Here is an 18669-nt window from a genome sequence, read left to right on the forward strand (position 1 = left end):
GAGCTCGCGTTTGACCCCGAAGGGACAGAAAGTCAGTGAATGCTTTAGGCACAAGAGACACAGGACTGGATTTGTATTTTAGAAACCCATCATGATACGGGGCGCCTGGGTGGCTCAGTCGCTTAAGGAATCCACTTTGGCTCAGGTCATGATCTCACCATCCAGGAGTTCGAGCCCCCACTTCGGGCTCTGTGCTAACAGCTCAAAGCCTGGAGCTGCTTTGGATTCTGCTTCTCCCTCCCTCTTTGCCCCTCCCACCTCTCAACAATAAATAAATATTTTAAAAATTTAAAAAACAAAAGAAACACATCATAATAGAGATGGAGCTGGGGTAGGCTGATCTGAAGGCTGAAACAATTATCCAAGGAAGAAATGATGGAGAAATGAACTAAGGCAGGGCCAGTGGGGTAAATCAGAGGTAAGAGATACAAGAGAGATTTAGGAAGTCAGCCTCTGTCGGTGAACTTGGAGTGAGAAAGATGGGGGCATGGAAAGTCAGGACCTGGAGAGAGAGAGGGCTCCTAGGTAAAGAGAATGAGTGGATATCAGTACTATTGGCTATGAGGTGAATGGAAGAAGAGAAACAGGCTTAGAGGGAAAAGTGCCCCTGGCCTGAGCTTGGCTCTCCGTGGGACATCCACGTGGAGATGTCCCCCAGGCATGGGCGAGAGGGTAAAAGTCAGGAAAGAGGGAGGCACCAAGACATGAACCTCAGATGAGATCCCTGGGGGCATCTGTGTGGTGCATTCCAGTGCCACGCCGGTAAGTGGCCCTCTATGACACAGCAAGCAGGACCCCAAGGACCTGCCTCCCCACCACTTCTCTCTCCCTCTTCCAGAGTCGCTCGCTCTCAAAATTAAATAAATAAACTTTTAAAAAATTAAAAAACAAAATTAAAATTAAAAAAGCAACTCGGGAAAGCCACGTCACAAAGCTTGGAGGTTGAGGGAGCAGGATTCAAATCCAAGTTCGCCTGCCTCCAAAGTGTGTTCTTTATTTACTCCACCTTCTTGGAAGAAGCCCTCTCCCCTAATCTCCATGGAATGAATACAGATGGATGCGATGGGCTCCAGAAGTCTGGAGCATGAATATCGCCGTCCCCCGGGTAAGTATGGATTCTGAAAACCATCGGCAAGAAGAGTTTGGTGACTCGGTTTGAGGAACGTGTACTGAGATGTTTCTCTGTTTTCTAGCAGCTTCCAACGTCCAGCGCCAGCCCCCACTCCGCCCCTGAGACAAGGGAGCGCAAAGGTGGGCTCTGTACTTGGAATGGAGGGGAAGGAAAAGCTGCCTGAACACAAACAGAGGCAGCGGGAGCCCTTCTGGCCGGTCCCCTCCTCTGCGCCCCTCACCCCTCACCCCAACGCTTCTGCCAACAGAGCAGCCAGGGGGCCTTTCCAAAACGCAGGTCTGAACACCTCACTTTTCTGCCTCCGTTCTCAGTTAGCATCACACTGTGGCTCAGGATAAAAGCCAAACTCCTCACCACGCCCTCCGAGGCCCCTTCCCACACCCCCAAGACTCTACCCTGCTGTCTCTTTCTGCACAAACACACACCTCTGAGGGCGGGACTGTGGCCCAGCCGCAGGCACAGAGAAGGCGTTGGTCGAGTCCAGGGGACTGGGTGGATGACAGAGCAAATGAACCAATGACGGCAGAGTGTGTGAGCGGTCTTGGTCCGGGTTTAACTGCTCTCCAGGCGGGGACACAGGGCTGGGAGTCCTCCTTCTGGGTCTCTGGCCTCCCCAGAGGGGCCAGGCACTGGCAAGGCCCGGAAGTGTGCCATCAACACCCAGCTCTCTCAAGTTCACCAAAAGCGGACTCAACCTGTCACCTGAGGGGACACTTATCTTCCTCCCCTGCCCCTTTCTCTCCAGGCCTCTGGCCCATTTTCCCTGCGTCTTGTCCCTTCCCTGTACAAAACAGGTCTTAGAATAAAGGGCAAAAGCCAGCGATGAGGCCGTGGGTGGCATCACTTCCTCAGAGGGCAAAGCACAGAACATGTCCCCTCTGGCCCCTCTGTATGCCACAAGGCCACCAAGCCAGGGGCTGGGCCCACGGGGAAGCCGTCTGCCGCTGCCCTCGCACCAGGGTCCAGAAGTGTCTCGATCACACCACCAGACTGGCCGAGGCGGCCGACTTACGGCTCTGCGTCCCCAAGACCATCTGCTTTCTCCCAAGGGGTCCGGGAGGCTGGCTGACACCTCTCTACCAGCCCCGGCAGCCCGGGAAGGGGGAGAGGGCAGACTGAGATTTCACTTTCTCAGAAACAGCAGATTCAGCAACTGTGGCTGCTACGGGAGACAGATCCGCACCGGCTTGGTTTCTCTCGGCCTTTATCGCCATTCGAAGAGCCAGAGCTCTCATGCCCCGACTGGCGGCCAAGGACTCACGTCGTCAGGCACCTGTGAAATGACACCCTGGCCTCCAGGGTGGCCAGACTCCTCTTTCCCCAGCACTCATATTGCTGGGACCCTCCCACACTGCCCCAGGAGAACCCGGACAGACCCCGTCCTTGCCATCCACGGCTCCCAGATGCTTCCAGAGACTGAGCTAGGTTTGGACCCCACAGGGAAGGCTGCAATGGGGGCCAAGGGCTTCCGGAGACTGCAGCCCCCCTCCTCCACACTGGCCTGTGCTTTTTTTAATTATATTTTTAAGTTTACTTATTTATTTTGAGAGAGCGAGCGAGAGAGAAAGAGCACAAGCTGGGGAGGGTCAGAGAGAAGGAGAGACAGAATCCCAAGCAGGATCTGCACCAACAAAGCAGAGCCCAAGGCGGGGCCTGAAGTCACGAGTTGTGAGATCATGACCTGAGCCGAGATCGAGAGTCTAACACATAACCAAGTGCTCCACCCAGGTGCCCCTGGCCTGGGCTTTGAGAAGGGGTGGGGGGAGACTTTTCCTCTGGCTTCTCTGGGCCTCCCTCCTCTGATCCCAGGAGCCCCTGGGAAGTCTGAGCAGCTGCTGAGAGAGAGGGCGCGGGCTGCCATAGGGAGGGAGGCCCCTTCTCCGAACGAGGACTTCCTGTGCCAGTGTTCCAGATGCGCGGCTCCAGCCGGGGCCGACCCAGAACCTCCTGGATCCCCCCAACCCTGGATGGGACCCGCAGCAAGGTGAGAGGGGGCAGGACCGAGGGAGACAGGCAGGAGGCGATGCTCCCGGACGCCATCTGTCCAGCACTGATCTCCTGCCCCAGGATCCCTCCCAGCCCGGGGCCGGGCTTCTGCTTCCTGCTGTTGGGCTCCCTGAACAGTGCATCTCTTCTGTCCGGCTCACGTATGCCTTGTCCTGCCATATTCCCATAATCTGCCCTTCCACCTCTCCCCTGCGTCCTGTCCCACAGCTCACCAGTGCCTGAGACACTCCATTTTTATACCCCAGGCCAGGACCTACAGGGTCTGTCTGTTTAACCCACTTACCAAGTCCCCTGGAAAGTCCTTCATTCAATCCTGAGACAAACCCTCCTTAAACACCTGATTTGTAAACAGCCCTGTGCTCAGCTCTGGAGCTAAAAACTGCCCAGCACCCCTTCTCCACCCTCCACAAGCTCTTGAACTCGTAGAGAAAGGAAATAAGAATTAAAACAATGACAAGTGTGCCGGGGTGGCTGAGTCAGTTAAGCATCCCACTTCGGCTCACGATTTGCGAGTTCGAACCCCGCATCGGGCTCTGTGCTGACAGCTCAGAACCTGCAGCCTGCTTTGAATTCTGTATCTCCCTCTCTCTCTGTTCCCCTGCTCTCTCTCTCTCTCTCTCTTTTTCTCAAAAACAAATTAACATTTAAAAAAAACTCTTTAAATAATGACAATGAGAAGGTGGTGTTCACCGTTATTTGAGCACCTACTATGAGCCAGACCTTACAAAATATATACTGCAATATAAAGAACATGACCAAATCCCTAAAAGAGAAAAAGAAACACCAAGACACAATTTCTCGCTCTGCTGCAAGTTCATCCCAAGAAATATGGAGAGGGAAGACCACCGTTCCAAAACCTTGGTGTGTCCATTTGGCAGGTGAATAGAGAATACATTTCGGAGGGTTGGGACTCGGTAGCGGGTATTGTTGGTACACTGGCCATGTCTGCAAACATCGAGGGTTTCTTTTTGCAAGTACTGAGATGCCCTCCCGGACCATCTTGGCCCCAAGAGCTAACTGAGGTCCCCTGGCTGCAGTACCTGCTGACTCCCCCCACCCCATGTAGGGCAGGCCAGAAGCCCCAGGGGAATGAATGCCGCTCCCATCCAGGCCAGCCCTCTGCAGTGATGCAGGAGAGTCCCCTCCCTTTCCGCAGTGGTGCTGGGGCAACTTGGAGGTATGTTCCACGTGGTCTCCCAGAGGCCCCGACGGGGCTGTGCCCCAGAGGTCCGAAGCAACAACGTGCTCATCAGTGCACCCCATATTGGCTTCCTTTCCTTTGCTCACACACAACACCCCGCCAGTGCTCCCTGGGGTCACTTACAGCCGAATCCTTATCTCAAGGGCAGCTCTGAGAAGACTCCAGCCTAAGGCAGCGTCCAAAGGCTTCCCCACATCCTGGTCTCCACCCACAAGTTCCTGCTTGACCTCCCAGAGGCCCTCTGCCCAAGCTGGCTACCTCCTCCTCCCCCAGCACGCCAAGGGCACTGCCCCTCACCTTGGCCCACGCTGTGGATCCAGCCTGGAACCTCCATCCCCACCCCCTCCCCGCCACTCGCTGCCGCTGCCCCCAAAGAATTCTTTATTTCTTCCCGGACAAATGTGAGTTCCGTGTCTCCCACGAAGCCATTCCGGCCACGGCGGTCCTGGGGCCATAATGCAGGTGTGTGTACAGGTTCATACGTGGGCCGGCACCGCCTCTTCTTCTCCACCTTCCCGGGGAACTCTGTTACAGACCGAACCCTTGAACCCTTGCTGTGTGAACTGAAGAAAGGCACAGGGCGCGGGGCCAAAGCGTACTGAGAAACAGGAGATTTCTTTACTTTTGAAATCCTTTCTTGAATTCGAGAAAAGGATAGATTCAGGGGCTGGGGAGAGAAGGGGAAGGAGCCAGCAAGGGCTCAGGTAATGGGAGGGCTGGGGTGGGGGGCAGAGGGGGGAAAGGAGAGAAAAGAGAGGAGGAGGAACAGAAAGGACAGGAGGAAGAGGAGAAGGCAGGGCCCACTGGGAAGAAAACAAATAATTCCTTTCTTTTTCCATTTTGTGTCCTGTGATGCAAACCTTTCTTTGTTATATTTTTTTCGGGCTTCCATAAAAAGATTCCCGTTATTTGTGGATATTGGCAACACCAAGCCCACAAAACAGGTCGGCTTGATGCTGTACCATGTCTTAAAATCCTAAAGTATAGGCTAAAAATTTCTGCTTTAACCCAGAGACAGAGCCCCTCCCCACCCCCATTCGGGTCCTTTCCTCCGCCCCTAACGGCTAAACTGTCCAGCTGTGGGAAGGGACGGGGCAGGGGCCATCCTGGGCTCTTACCCCCGCTCCGCGGGCCGGCGCCGGCGGCGCCCCCACCCTCCCGGCTTGGTGGACCCGCCTTCTCCCTCCTCACCCACGTCTGACGAGCCACCCCAACGCATTGACCGTGGCCTTTGCTGGAGGGGCTAAATATAAAACTTTGCTGTGCTCCTCTCATCAAAGTTAAAAGCTTTTCACGTCTGTGTTAATGTTCTTTCTGTCTGCTGGCTCCAGTGACAGACGCGGCATCCTGCGCTGAGTAACTGGAGAGTGAGTGGCTGGCAGAGGCCGGGAGGAAGGGGTAATTTATCTCGGAGAGTTTAAGCAGGATGACACGGCTGGGAACAGGAGGGGGGCGAGGCTGTCACCTGATTACTAATTCCACGATTTCTCCTCTGAGAGGGAGAAGGAGTGAGCGAGGATGAAAGGAACAAAAAGCAAATCAATAAACAGGTTAGCGTCTGCGTCATTATTAACTCTCGGCCTGTCAGCACCCCATTGAAGCGATCGCTCGAGGCGGCCTCGGATTTAATGGTCAGTGCGATAGATTTACTGTAAATGTTATCAGAGGCAGGGGCTGGGGCTGGGGGCGCCAGGAGGCCTGCATTGACGAATCATTGGATTGTGCCTGGGTGCATGAAGCCATTTCTGAGCGTGCATAAATAACCCAGAGCTTAGGCTCCGGCTGGCGGTTCCTCCCTCTGATATCAATGCCGCCACTCTCCTTTCCCCAAATCCTTCACTTTGGGAATGTTCCAGCAGCCAGGTGTCCCCTACATCTTTCCAAGGGCCTCTGGGTCTGGCCCCTGCAAAAGCCGGATAAGGGCAGGCAGCAGGTCAGCCCCAGGAGCCTCTGGAATCCAAGCAGAGTCAGAGAGTCAGACACGAGCCCAGACCCCAGAAAGGGGGCCTGGGGTCTAAGGATGCCCTCTACCAGGTGGCAGACCTCTGAAAGGTCAGTCCTAAAAGAGGCACTCCCTGAGCTCAGGGTCAAGGGTTGAGGATGCCTTCTTGTGTCCTTCCAATCACTCACCAGCCTCTGCTGCCTCTGATCCCCCTGCCTCCTATACTTACAAACATCAAATGCTTTAGACCCTAAGGCTGGTGGGAGAACTTTTCACTAGTCCATTTGTCAGAATGTAGCTTGCCGGCCTACTCTATTGCCAGGAGCCATGGCAGAACAGGAATCCAAGAGCAGATAGAAGCAGTGGCCAGAGAGCACAGGAAGGCAGCCTGCTTTTTCCAAGGGCGGAGCTGCTGTGTACAGTTGTTTAGGCTGTACACTGCACAAGTCCAGGGGGTGTCGTGCACATCATCATCTGTGCATATGGTGATCTCTGGAATTGGGCTGCAGGCAAACTTCGCAGGCACGTGCAGCGGTCCCAACAAAGAGACAGTGCCAGCGTGGGCAGTGGAGGGTAGCAGCCACCCACAGAACTGAACACTGACAGTCTTCCCAGTAGACTCCAACTGGGATCAGAAGGCACAACTAGGCCACCAGGCGATGGCAGTCTGAACAACTGGGAGGGTTTTAAAGGACCCTAGGAACTTGGGCCATTGAGAAGGGGCCAGTTTTGCTGACATTTGAATGAGAACCAGACCGTGAGGACAGCCACCTCAGGGAATGAAGGCTTCGTGTGAGCTCTGCTGATCATATTCCTTCAGACCAAGCATGGAGGCTCACAGTCTCTCAAACGGCTTCTGCTCTACAGATGGAGATGGATGCAGAAAGGCTCTCCTCTCTCTGGCTCTGACATTGTTCCTGAGGTCAGAAGCACAGCCCTTGGCCTCTGATTCTCAAAAGTAACGCAAAGAGATGGAGTCAAGGAACGGGTGAGCCCAGCCCCCCTTCCTCCTCCCCAGAGACCTGGAGCAGATAAGGCCTGTCTCAGCTTGGGTTTCCCTAAACGGAGTCTGTAAGGCAGGGACTTGGAAAGAGGCAGTTTATCAGGGAGGTGAACCAAGAAAGCAGGCTGAGTGGTGTTCCTTTGGTCCTTTGGTACCAGAGAGAGCTTTCAGGCCTGGAGAAAGAGGGACACAGGGCTTAAGAGACCAAGGAAATTTGGCCACCGCCGCAGGTGGGCTCCAGCAGGCCCACGGGGTGGACAGGACCTCAGCAGCATCTTTTAGAGGATCCAACCTCAGCATCTATCAGGACTGCCTGGCTACCTGCCCCATTCCTCTCCTGTAGAAAAACCCAGTGCCTCAGAGCACCACTGTTCAGTGGTTCAGCGCTGTTCAGATGGACTGGCTCGCATCTCCCGTGGAAAGAGCCAGGAGAACCCAGACTCACCGATGAATGTTCTTTGAGAACATTCCACCAAGCTCATGCCAAGGACGATCTTTTGTCCAGGACTGTCCCATAGTGGCAGGTTTGGGGATATCCCATGGAGGCTAGGACACCTCCCATACTTAAGTGGGGCTACCCTGAAGGCTGGTCTTTATTTTTACTCCAGGACATTCTCAGATGGGCGGATGGAGAAGACAAATAGCTACACGTGTATGCAGAGCTTTACCCCACGGCGCCATTTTTGTTTCACAGTCACCTCGAGAGCGTAGCATCAGAATCGACGCATTCCTAAGAAAGGCATTGGGGTGATTTTAGCCAGGGCACATTCCGGAGCCTTCCATCGGAAGCTCGTGGCACCCTAAAGCTTCCCCCAAGAGGAAAGCCACCTGCAGAGCTGGACTGATGACAGCCACCCCCAGGGATGGCTGTCACCCAAGACCTGTCCCTCTAAGCCTGGCGTGGTGGTGGCTTCCCTCTGTCACTAATCTCCAGGCAGCCTCACAGTCCCCATTGAGTGTCTCAGCCCTTAACCTCTGTGTAACTGATTCCCTATTTAAACTTCCTAAAGGGGTTTTGAACCAGAGGGTTGGAGTTTGCTAATATGATTTGTATTCTTCTGTGTGATGCCCGGCTGGTGCAGACCCCCCGTTTTCATTTCTTACCCCCCTCCCTGCCTTATTTGTTCTCTTTAGAATGACTGTGATCCAACATACCATACGTGTGTCTTTCATCCACGGTCTGTCTCCCCTAAAACAGGAGCTGGGAGCCCCCTTTCTCCAGGGCCCTGAGCAGTCCCTGGCACACAAATGTGCTCTGGCGGCACCTGTCAGATAAACAAATGCAGAATCTGCCGGCCGCTTCCGTTTGGCTCCCAGAGGGGGGCCTGGGTGCCCTGTGCAGATTCCGAGCTGCCCGGCCCAGATGCCCCTCTGCCCACAGCCTGAATCCAATGCCCCAGCCACCCCCCATTCACCCCCTGACGCAGCTGTCTGAGGATTTGCCCAGTGAGGCTGGGCGAACAGGCACAAAGCAGGTCCTCGCCAGGGACACCAGTGGCCTTTGCATCCTGCCCTGAAGGACACACACAACCAGAGAACAGCAAGAGATCAGGCCCATGAGAGGCGAGTTGGGGGCCCTGGGCTGTTTCCACGCCTGAGGGGCTCAGCGCACACACGTGCGCACACACACAGACAACACGCAGAAACCCACCGACGCTTTTGTTCCCTCACCTACAGCTCGTTCCCTCGTTAGCTGAGCCGCACCCACACCCTGGGGTCACCTGCGTCTGCAGAGCCGTCTGTGTCTGTCCCTCCCTGTCTCGGAGAGCACGAGCTCAAGGGCCCTTCCCAAAGCGGCGGTTCCAACAGCTGCCCGCACGCCTGAGGAGGGGAGACCCCAAAAAGGAGCCCGTCCTCACTCCCAGCAGACCAGAAGGTTCCATGGGGAGCGGATGAGGGGCAAGAAGGAGACGGCCCTGCACGTCCTGAGATTGAGCGAGAGCCCCTCGGAGGCGGGAGAGAAAACCTCTTCCTCCTTTAGATTTCCGTGCTCCATCTCTGAGGATGAAGGCAGACCTTCTGGAAGAGGTGTGGGGGTGAATGGGTGTTCGTGCGGAATGGGAGGGGGTGTCTACGCAATGTGTGCACAGCGTGCGTGACAGATGTGCTTACCTGTGCCGCTGCAGTGTGATGTGTGTAATCGTGCGGTGCGTGTGCAGTGTCCTCCGTATGTGTGTCTTATGTGTGGGATGTTTGTACGCAGTGTGCGTGTGACTTTTGTGCATCTGTCTGTGCACGTGTGGTTTCTACATCTGATATGTGTGTTGGCGTGGTTTATGTGTGTGTCTATGGTGCACATGATGTACGTATCTACGTGTCTGTGTTTGTATGTGTGGCACGCATGTCTCATGTGTGTGGATGTCTTCTGTGTGCGTGGTGGTGTAATGTGGTATGTGTGCCTGTGTCATGACACGTGCGTTGGTGTGGTGTGTGTGTGCACTGGCGTAAGGTGTGCGTGTTTGGGCAAGTCTGGTGTGTGTGGTGTGTGTACATGTGTTTGGTCCGACACACAGAAGCACCTGCAAGGCCTAAAGATGATCTCACAGGGGCCCCTACGAAGACAGCCCAGCCTGCTGAGGATGGAACCGGGGCTCCGGAGCACCCCAAACTCTTCAGTGGGAACAGAGGGAAGGGGTGGGTCTACAGGCAGAGGGTGGGGGGAGCGTCCGGGGGACCTAGGAGAAAATGGTCTCTGAAGAGCAGCAAGCCCCAGCAGGCCCGCAAGGGACCGCCACCCAGAGGCGCTTCTCTGGGCGCCGTACCTACGTGCCCCTGCTCACTTAGTTCCTTTAAAAAGCCTAACCCCTCAGCACAGCAAGCAGGCCACGCCCCCAGGGCTGGACGCAGAGGAGGGGAGGCACCCACAGCACCGCCCCTCCACCAGCCCCTGCACCAGCCCCTGCACGGAGCAGCCTCGGGAGGGGCTGGGGGCCGACCGCAATGCCGGAGGGCCATGGAAGGAGCCCGGAGGAACGACCACTTGGGCAAGAAAACTGTAAGACCCATGTCCTGGCTGGCGTAGGGAGGCGGGCAGTGGCCTCCCGGGGGACGCTGAGTCGGACGGCAGTGCCAGCAGCACAGGACAAGGTGACCTCCCCCAGCTGGCACGGGGCTCCTGATGGGCCCAGCACCCCCACCAGCCTCCCAGCCCGAGTGGGGCGGCGGCTGGGCCAGGCCGCCCACGGGGGAACGTGCCAAACAATTACTCTCCTTATTGAATATCTGATTAATTATTCAGGAGCCAAATCAATTATTCATATCTCATTTAAGCGAGGGGGGAAAAGCCACTGCCCCTTGACAGAAGCTTCTCAGCGCCTCCCAAGGCCCTGGGGACTGAGTCATCTGCAGGAGGAACTGTCACAGCAGCAATGTGGCATCGCCCCGGCTGCCGCAGCCATCGCAGCCCAGCTCCCGCACGCACTGCCGCCGGGGCGCACACACACCATCACACACACGCACGCGGCACCCACGAGGCACCAGCCAGGTGCAGCAGTAGGAACAGCGTGGGGAGACGGTCACATCTGACCCCCCGAAAACGGAAAGAAGTATGTGGGCGCACAGAGCAAGAAGCCAGTTCCTCAGGCCTTCAGGGCATGCGGGGCCCAGGGAGGAATGGCATTTGCCTTAAGATTTGACAGAGGACAAGGCAGGGAGGGTAGGGAAGGGCATCCCAGGCTGAGAGAACTTCAGGTGCAGAAGGACAGAGGTGCGAGAGAGCATGCGGTGCTGGTGCTGGGACCGTGGGTGACGCAGGGTTCAGACATAGGGGAGGAAGGGACACAGAGCAGAGACCGGATGACCCAGAGCTGGGCACTCACCCCCCCGTCAGGAGCCACTGTGAGTGTGGGGTGCCCAGGGGGGCGCAGTCTGGAGGCAAGCGCCCCATGCCAGGCACTGGTTTACCAACTCCCCCCCCCACAGTCTGTCCAAGGGCGCCCGCTGGTGGGGGCTGCTTCTAGAATTCATGTCGGCTGGAGTCAGGAAGCCTGAGGCTTTCATTCGTGGCTGAACCTTTGCCACTTACCCCTCCAAGGTTCCCTGCTAGAGGCCCGGGACACAGTGGGGGGCCCCCTGGGAATCTTAGATTTTCAGGGCAGGAGCAGGACTTACAGACACTTTCAGCAGATGGAGAAAGTGAGGCCCAGAGAGGCTTGCTGACCGACCCTTGGCCACCCAGAGCCAGGGCCAGGCCTCAGGCGGGCAGCAGACAGACTCCGGAGAGGCCGTGCAGGCTGCGAGGGGCCGGGGCCTGTGGCTGCCTGTCCTACCTGAACCCAGGTCCTCCCTGAGCCCCAAAGGAGGGCTCTGCAGAAAGGGGAGAGCCAGGGACAGGCGCAGGCAGCCATTCCTCTCTGTCTTCCTACTTCCTACTTCTTTGTCTACTGATCTCTCACGTGCTCCGTGTGTGTGTGTGTGTGTGTGTGTGTGTGTGTGTGTGCGCGCGCGCCTTTCTCCCTCTTCCTCTGCCTGTCTGTCCCCACACCCCCCATCTCATTCTCTCTCCTCCTCCACCCCTTCTCTGGCTCTCACTCTTCCCCTCTTCTCCTCTGCCTATTATTCTGTCCCTGCCTCTGTTTCTACCCACCACCCATCTGTGCCTCTCTGTCTCTCCTGTCTTTATCACTCTCCCACCTGGCCTTGCTCCTTCCCCCGACTCGTCCTTCTCCTCCCCTCTCCTCCCCCTCGCCGCCTTCTTTCTCTCCATCCCCAGGCCCTCCACGGCTGGGGCCCAGGCCCTTTCTTCCCCCAGCCCCTCAGCCGGACCAGACCCTGGCGCCCCACACCCACTAATCAAATCTGTGACCTGATTCAATTACACCCAGCAAAAACCCAGACGTGTAACCTTGTTAATATCACGTTTATTAGAGGGAGGGGAGGAGAAAATTAAGATAGACTTCGTGTTGCTGCTAATTAGAAAAATTGAGACTTTACATCTGCGTAGCACCGAGCAACATGTGGTGGTAACAGATGTGGGCTCATTACACAGCTGCACGGGGCGGGAGGCGGGGGGAGACGTTCCCAAGCCAGCCTCACTCCTGAGCCGCAGCCCCCTCCACATAGAGACCCCGGGCACCCTGACACCCTGGGAAGCAACCAGGCTGGGGCCTGGAAGAGGAGGCTGTATGGTCCCAGAAGTAAGGCCCCAGCCCTGGAGTCAGATCAGAATTCAGACCCTAGCTCACGTGGTAGATGTGTGAGCTGCGTGACCTCAGGCCAGGCCCCAACGTCTCTGGGCCTTGGTTTTGTAATTTATACACAAAGACGCCATCAGCACCAGCTTCACAGACCTATGGGCTCCTGCCTGCGGGAAGCACCTGGAACAGGTCAGTGGGCCTGCTAGGATTCTAGCCTAGCAGGTGGGGCGAAAGAGGAGTTCCAAGACTCTGGCCTTCATGGTCCTCTGAAAACACCTTTCTCTCCCTCACCCCTCCAGCCTGGCAAGGGAGGAGGGATCCCTGTTCTCTACTCTTACTAGCCATATGGATTCACCATCCCTTATGTTTCCTTAATCCTGCTCACGCCATGTAGACTGTCCCTTCAGGACATCCTTCTGAGGAAGGCTTTTGAGTGTGCCATTTATGTCCTTCCAGAATCCTGACTGAACAAAGAATCCCAGGAGGTAGGTTACCGTCGTCATTGCCATTTTGTTGATCAAAAAACTGAGACATGAAGAGATGAGTAACCTGCCCAATGGCCACACCAAGAGGTGACCACTCCTGGATGTCACAGGTCCAGCCCGCTCCCCCACACCTCTTGGGACCCTCCACACACAGGCCTATTTCCATCCCCCTTCCTTGGGTCCCTCTCCCACACCACAGGGCTGGGCTTCCAGATGTCGAGTTCAGACCTCATCTGATCCTTGACTAAGTGAGTCCTCAATCCCTAGGATAGGGAAGGCATGGAAGAGGATTCCACTCATGAACCTCATGAAGCCAGGATGACGCAGGCCCGGGTCCCACACCTCAGAGTTAGGATCATATGACCTATAGCCAAATCCAGATCTATTCACTAAGACAGGTATGGGGAGATCCTGGCCAGGCACAAGGTGAGCCTCCGTCATTGTTCCAAACTGGGGTTTCTCAGCCAGGGCACTTTGCCTTCTAGGAGATGCTCGGCAAAGGTCTAGAGAAGTATTCAGCTATCAGAACTGGGGGTGGGGTGCTCTGGAATCTAGCAGATAAAGGCCAGTGGTTCTGCTAAACATCCCACAATGCACAGGACAGCCTACAACAAAGATTCTCCAGCCAAAATGGCAACAGTGCCCAGGACGACAAACTTAGGTTTCCCCACTCAGAGGACCACAGTCTTAAGACTCTCAGAGGGCATTGGCCCTACTGCACATAAAGATACTAAGGACTAAGAAGATCTCAAGTCACCGTTGAGTTAGAAATAGCCAGTATCCAAGTCCAAGTCAACATTTCACCTCTAAAGTCTAGCACAGTATCTTACACAGCATGGGTTGGATGCTTGTTAACCTGACCCAGCTTCTCGCTGCTCCAAGGGGGTTCTCAGCTTGTTCTCAGCTGCCTTTCCCTGCCAAAATGAGGTGAGATCTGGGACAGTGCATCCTAGGGACTTCCTTCCTCTGGAAAATGAGTCCGGAGTGTTTTCCTTTGGAGTTCTTCCCTCCCTACAAAGGTTCTTATCAAGGATACCCACTTGTGTGTGCGCGCACACACACACCTTCAGGCCTGAGCTGTGACTTCATGGCTAATAGGCACCAGCTCACCCACACCCCCATGTTGGCCTCAAAGGGATCCCCTTGGAGAGTCTTGCACTTATTCTGACAGTCCTGCCAGTGGTCTTCAGACTGTGCAGAAAACCTTGTCAAGGGCAAACTTTGATCCTTCAAAGGCAGGAGTGATTTTGGAAATAGCTCCTGGCCACGACTACTTATTGGGGCGTGCTCAGTGGGAGAACATGCGGGATCAGGCCATCCCAGGAGCATTCTCAGAGGGAGCCACAGAGGGAGGTGAAGGTTTTGTGAAGTGGTTCCAGAAGTGACTGATGGGGAGTCAGGGCCATCCCCAGCTGGGACCATGGGTACGTGGTCCAGGACGGGAGAACCAGGAATGAGGATTTGGTTGAGCAGAGGCATCACCTGGGTGGCCAGAGGCAGAGTGGGCCAAAGGCCATCCCCAAGACCACACACCCAAGGAGAAGTCGGATCCAATGGCCCAGAGTAAGGCCTCTCTTTCTTAGAACCACCCTTTGATCTCCTGCTAGCACCTCCCATTGGTAAACACCCAATGAGAAGCCTCCAAGCAAGTTCTTTGGGGGCCCAGAGAAGGGCAGAGAAATAAACTGAGAAGCAGAGGGGGGCCAATGGAGAAAAATTGGTGCACCTGTCCTCTTTGACCAAGATATGAACACTGACCCTAAACTACTCTAAATCCCAACCAGAATGATGGAAGAATAATCTATCCATTCCCATAACGGCATCTGTACCAGCATCATACCCAGACCACACAGAGGAGCACAGTGAAGGGACATCAGGCAAAGAGCCCTCATCCTGTCCCACTCATCTCCGCCTTCAGGACTCATCAGGCAGAACTTGCTGGTGAGCAAAGGTTGTCTCCAAGCAGCGCCTGCTGATGGCTTTATAACAGGGTCACCCGGACACCTTCGATCACACTAATGAACTTCAAGAACCCTGTATGGGGTGCTGGCAGGAGACCACACTGCTGCAATGGCCAGAGGGGAGACCTTTTTATTTCTTTTCCCCAGAAACGACTCGATAAATGCTTTTAGCATCTTTTTTAAATGAAAAAAAAAAAAAAAAAAAGGAATGAAATGTAAGGGGCATATTAACATCGCTCCCGTTTTCAATTAGTCCAAATGATCATGTTAAAAGCTATTAATAAGCCACTGTGAGTGGAGGCCACTGGTAGAAAGGTTCAGCGGGGAGCACTTGGCAGCCCACAGTGGAGTTTTGTGCGGCTGCTGAGGACCCCTCCTCGCCTCGCCTCCAGAGCCCCAGGGAGCCATCATGTTCCTGCCATGCAGGGAAGGGCGGGACAGTGGATTGGAAGCATTGAACATCTGAGGAAAGGAAAGGCTCTTCGTACCCATGACACCTCCTCAGACCCGGGAAGAAGCAACGGCCAAGTCTGGAGCTAAACAGGTAAATGCCTGGTACTATCCGTTTTATCCGTTCTTATCGGGGAAAATGGCCACATGGGCCAAGCTCAGGTCATCCTGCATGGTCACGCCAGGGATGCCCCAGGTTAGACACGATTGTTTCCAACTCAACAGTCAGGTCAAACTCTCCTGTGCCAGCTGTGATCCGTTAGTGGTGGCTGCTTTGGTGTTCTGTGCTGAAAAGGATCCTTTTGTCCTCCACTGGGAAAAGCGGCTAAGTTGATGAGTGATGTTTGCCCGGGCAATGGCATGGAGGGCGGAAGCATACTTGCTACCATGGAGCCGCCATTACTGTTGGAAGAGAGGCAACCCCTTTGGTCCATCCACCGGCGAAAGGGGGCTTTCATTCCAACCATGGCCAAGTGAGCCAAGCCCTCCTTCCTGGCTCCTCGCACCCTGTGCCTTGTTTCTGGGCAAGCAGACCCCACAGGACAAGGACCCAGACATGGCATTTCTGCCCAGTGCCCCACTAAGCACAGGGACTCGGTTCTGTGTTCCCAGTCATGCCAGAACCAAGAGGGAGACTTTCAGTCCAGAATTAGGACTCACCCTCCTGATCCCAGGTGGTGTTATAGTCCCAGTTCCGTCGGCCCTGGACTCATGCAAGGCTTCTCCGGGTTTCTCTACCTCCAGCCTCACCCCACTGAAGGCTAGCTTCTCACTATCTCAGAATGAGATAGAGTTTCCACAAAACACGGTTTTGACCATGTTTCTCTCCCGCTGATGATGCCTCCATGGCTCCCACTGCCCCCACATAATGCACACCTCCCAGCCTCACCTCTGCTCACCAGACTCTCCAGCCATTCCGAATGCCCTGCCGTTCTCTGACATTATCATGCACGGCGACACCTCCAAACTGTGTGCTTGGAACTTTCCTTTTGCCTCCACCCTGCCAGATAACTCCTGCTTTTCAACAGAGGTCCAACCTAGAGGTTACCTGCTCCCCAGGGCCCCCTGGAATCTTCTAAGGCAGTATAAGCCTCTCGTACCTGGATGGTCACGGTCTGTTAGGAGTCCCTCTCCCCTACATGACTGTGACCAATGACACAAGCTACTATCCAATGCAGAAAGGCCTGTAAATGCCCAGCTGGTCCCCAGAGGCAGGGCTGTGCTGAGCCTCACCCCTACACTATGATGTCGTGTTCTGCCCTCCACATCCCAGACCTGCACAGCCAGCCAACAAGAAAGGGATGCCAAAAGAACCCAAAAGGTCCAAAGGGAGGTTACAAGGAGCTTCCATACCACACGGCCATTTCACATGTTGTCTTTTGGCGACACCCTGCATTCTGGACTCTGGGCCCACATTCCCGCATCCTCCTCTCCACCCTCACTCCACTCGTTAGACCAGATACCAGAGCCGGAAGAAGGGCTGACTGCGGACCAAGTCCTGGGGACTAAGACGGAAGTGGAGAGCCAAGCAGTGTGGCCCCCAGAGGGACCCAGCCCCAGACAGACTAAGGCACCATCTCTGGTTGCTAACTGACTCCCTCCCTCCCACCCCGTGATTGATGGTGGGCAGACGCATCATGCCCCCACTTCTTCTCCCGTGGAGGATTTTTTTTTTGTTAGGTTTTGCTAAAGCAACCTGCAAATTAATTTAATATCCTCCTTTGGTTGAGAGCTATGAAACCGGGCCCGAGGCTGATGATGCATGAACCATCGGTGGCAAGTATTTAATCTCTGGACAATGGATAGAGATGTTAGTGCATGCCACACTAAATTCTATTTACGCTGCCTATTAAGGGCAGTCAAGCTGAAGGGAATCGGTGCACATTACAGGCCCTAATGGGAGAGGAAGCTCCACAACAGTACATTAAAGGCGGAAAATGAATTAGGAGGGGACCGCCGAGGAGAAAACAGGCAGGCCAAGGGGATGTCTGGAGATAACTCTTCCTGACAGCCCAGCACACACGCCCAGCACTGCAGGTTAGATACACCAAGGAGAGAAGACCTAACGTCCCCCCAAAGACCTTACCTGTGGGTAGCACTCCGCCCAGGGACCAGGAACATGGGAGCTATGGTCCTGCAGGTGGAGAAAGAAAAGTTGGGATTATCTCAGGCCACCAACATAGCCTCCCTGCCCATTCCAGGTGGGTCCATAAGAAGGTCTGAGGCATTCTCCGTCCCTCTGGCCTCACTGATACTTCCAGCCCTTCTTAGGCAGGAGGAAGTAAGAGCAGATCTCTGGGCTTCTGCTGCTGCTGCTGTGACCTTATGGGGCAGACTTTGAGGACAGTGAGTGAGGTACAGGAGAATAGAGCTACAGAGACTTCGGATGAGTCATGTGATCTTTTCAAGTCCCAATTTCCTCAATTGTAGAGTCATGATAACGCTCACCTTTTCAAGTAAGGTGAGGGCTTGAGTCTTCCTGGAGCTCACTCGGCACCTCAGTCCTCCCCTTGTCTGCCTGTCCATCTCCCCTGCAATGTCTTGTTTTCCCAGAAGCCAGCATATATCTGTGCACAGAGAGGGCATTAGCCAATGCTTCCTCACTAAAGAAAGAATCTGCCCAAGGTCACCCAGCAGGTGAGCACCTCAGCCAGGATTAGCAACAGATCTGTCTGACTCCCATCACACCTCCCTTCTCAACACCCTGCCTGTAAGCAGGTGGCTCCTGGGGTACTTGGGAAAATCTGAGCAGACATTCTCTCCTCGAAGCCAAACTGCAGAGTCTAGGGTCTGCAGGGGGTCCCAGGCTCCTGCTTCCTGCAAGGTGAGTGTGGAGAGCAACTCAGCAGGCTCAGATGCAGAGCCTCTGAGAGAGACGATGCCTGCAAAGGGCTAGTATTTCTGGGCTATCAAGTTAGGGAAGGAAGGAGGGCAAGATGGCACAAACTTCCTCAAACAAAATGAAATGTTAGGACAGCACCATCATGGGGAGATATTCATAGCCAGCCAACCTCTACACTCTCTGAGCACCTAGAAGGATGCCCAGAAAGACCTGGGATCCTGGGAGAGGGATAATGACAGCCTCTGGGAGCTGCCCAAACTATCAGAAATGCCTGGATAAGCATCACTTTCAGGACAAGCCCCCAACTCCCTAATACATCCACAATCTTTAGAGTCAGGTCCGCTACATCTCTCCCCTATTCCTTGCCTTCTATGTTCCAGTAATACCAAGCTACCTGGAGCTTCCAGAACACACTCTCACACTTCACATCATGCCTTTTCACTTGTTCACTTTATTTGAAATACCCTGCCCTGCATCCCAGGAACTATCCCTACTTGTCCTTGAAGACTCG

This window comes from Hyaena hyaena, unplaced genomic scaffold (genome assembly GCF_003009895.1).
Source record: "Hyaena hyaena isolate Hyena2069 unplaced genomic scaffold, ASM300989v1 scaffold_25, whole genome shotgun sequence".
Taxonomy (NCBI): domain Eukaryota; kingdom Metazoa; phylum Chordata; class Mammalia; order Carnivora; family Hyaenidae; genus Hyaena; species Hyaena hyaena.